The sequence below is a fragment of the Benincasa hispida genome, chromosome 11 (genome assembly GCF_027475165.1).
Source record: "Benincasa hispida cultivar pf3 chromosome 11, pf3_genome.v1.1, whole genome shotgun sequence".
NCBI classification, from domain to species: Eukaryota; Viridiplantae; Streptophyta; class Magnoliopsida; order Cucurbitales; family Cucurbitaceae; genus Benincasa; species Benincasa hispida.
In genome coordinates, this window is record NC_143488.1 from 48,780,789 (window position 1) to 48,783,149 (window position 2,361).

General features: G+C 28.2%; 1 non-coding gene across 1 annotated transcript; it reads left to right on the plus strand.

Annotated features, from left to right (window-relative positions):
- The first annotated feature begins 610 nt into the window (after positions 1 to 610).
- Positions 611 to 692, plus strand: TRNAS-GCU (transfer RNA serine (anticodon GCU)). The gene has a single exon. It is a non-coding gene; the product is annotated as a tRNA-Ser (tRNA).
- Positions 693 to 2,361: the final 1,669 nt, after the last annotated feature.

Here is a 2,361-nt window from a genome sequence, read left to right on the forward strand (position 1 = left end):
AAAGCTCATTGGATCTATGTTACTTTGTATTTGGTTTCCTTTTCTCTGAGAAATCCTAATGACATTTTCTAAGAAAAAACCTCTTCTTATTCTCTCTCTAAAATTTTCGCATTTGATTTTAGTAATATTTTGTTTTCTAATATTCATTACCCTATTAATAAGAGTAGATTAAAAAGAATTACAAAAATAATTAAGAAAAAGATATTTTGAGACGTAAATTTTGAATCTAATTTCAATTCATTTGATTTCAAAATGTTACACTTTTACTCTTGAGTTTTTTTATTTAAAATTTGTATTTTCGTTCCTAAATTTTAAAATATTATATTTTCACCTTTGAGTTTTAAGTCTAGTTTTTTTTTTTTTTAATTTTTAATTCCTAAGTTTCAATATTATATATTTTTATTATTGATTTTTTTTATAATATGAATTTGTATAAATTAATTAATATACATCGACCAAAAAAAAAATGAGTGTTCAATTAAAAAAAAATAAAAGAAGATTTTAAACGTGCGCCAGATCAGCTTGGGTTATCCATTAGAGGGAGAGTACAGGGTACTTTTCGCTGAATCCTTAAGTTATATAATAAAAAGTGTGATAACTGTGAACAAGCGTCGCTTTGGCCGAGTGGTTAAGGCGTGTGCCTGCTAAGTACATGGGGTTTCCCCGCGAGAGTTCGAATCTCTCAGGCGACGATCTTCTTTTCTTCCTTTTTTTCTTCCTTTTTTTCGTTCTTTTTTCGTTTTTTCGTTCCTTTTCTTCTCCGTAATTTTCTCCCTCCATCTTTTGAAAAGGTTGAAAATTCCAAATAATTATTTACGGTAACAAATTCTTTTTATGCTAATTATTTTAATGGCGTAATTGACGGAGACATTTTCTTCCTTTATAAAAAAACAACTAATATCATCATTACCAAATAGCTAAAAGTAACTACTATTTTTTATTTTTAATGTCATAATTTTCATTTCTTCACCCCAAAATTTTGACAAATTGTTTTTGTTCCATTTAAGTTCTTATTATTTTTGTATTTATAATTTTGAACATAAAATTTTAGTATTCATCAATTTGAAGATAACTTTGACGCCAATAAGAGAAATAAATTAATGAAGTTGAAATTTTTGAGTGTGTGTCGAAAAAAAATCGTGTGGACTTATTATTGTATTAATTAAATTCTAAATTTTATAAATGAATTAATCAGATTTTTATTTAAGATTTTATTTGAGAATCATTGTGGATTTATTCTAATTGTTTATTTTATAAAACTGAAATCTGAAGAAGGTTATATACATTCGAGAATGAGTGTGTGGATGATTTTCAAAAGTAATCTTAATGAAGGATTTAAATTGATTGATTTATGAAAATATATTAATTTAATTGACTCAAATTATAAGTTTCACGTCATGTTAGTCGAACAAAATCTGAAAGAGGGGTGTAAATTGATCTGATAGTTCAAGGTTTAATTTGATACAATTATTAGTTTAAAGTTTCAATTGATTCACCTAAAGTTTAGGGATACACATTCATATTTGCCCAAAATTATATAAAATTATAAGGATGACTTTTATAAAATTTTGCGTATTCATAAGAAAGCCTTATGTTTGTTTTAAGGGTTGAGTTTGGGATGGGTTAGGCATCTTTAGGGGTATACATGGGTTGGGTTGGGTTGGGTTTGAGAGATTTTTTGAACCAAACCAAAATTTTGGGTTGGTCGAGATTGGCTACTCGAGTGACCTAAATAAGGTCTCTAACCCAACCCAACCCAACCCTTGTCCAATTATTTATTTTTCTTTTTTCTTTTTTGCTACATTCATTTATTAACTCATAATATTTAAATTTGTGTACAACACATATTAATAACTAAAATTTCATAAAACTCAAATGTTAAGTATCAAAATCCAAGATATCTACTACAAATTTCATACAAACATCATAAAAATATAAATGAGTTATAATATTTATAAGTTTTTATATATATATTAATAATATTAGAAATTCGGGTTAGGTTGGGTCATTCCAAATTTTTAAAAGTGTCACCCTAACCCAACCCAACTTAAAAAAAACATAAAAAAAAATTCAACCAAACCCAATCCAAAATTAAAACCAACTCAATCCAACCCTTACAATTTGGGTTGGGAAGTCCGGGTTGTTCGGATTCTCGGGTCATTTGAATACCCCTAAGCATTCTAAGCTCAACCCTTGTTTGGGACAAGGGTCTAGGCTTCCTACACTCTTTCTATGGGTTTAAATAGTAAACATTATTCAAACCCATGATTTTTTTTTTTCTTAATTTAATCTAGGAAACTAGTGATTGGCGCTGGTGGCCAACTCCAACTGTCACCTTTGACGACTGCCACCGGCCAATCT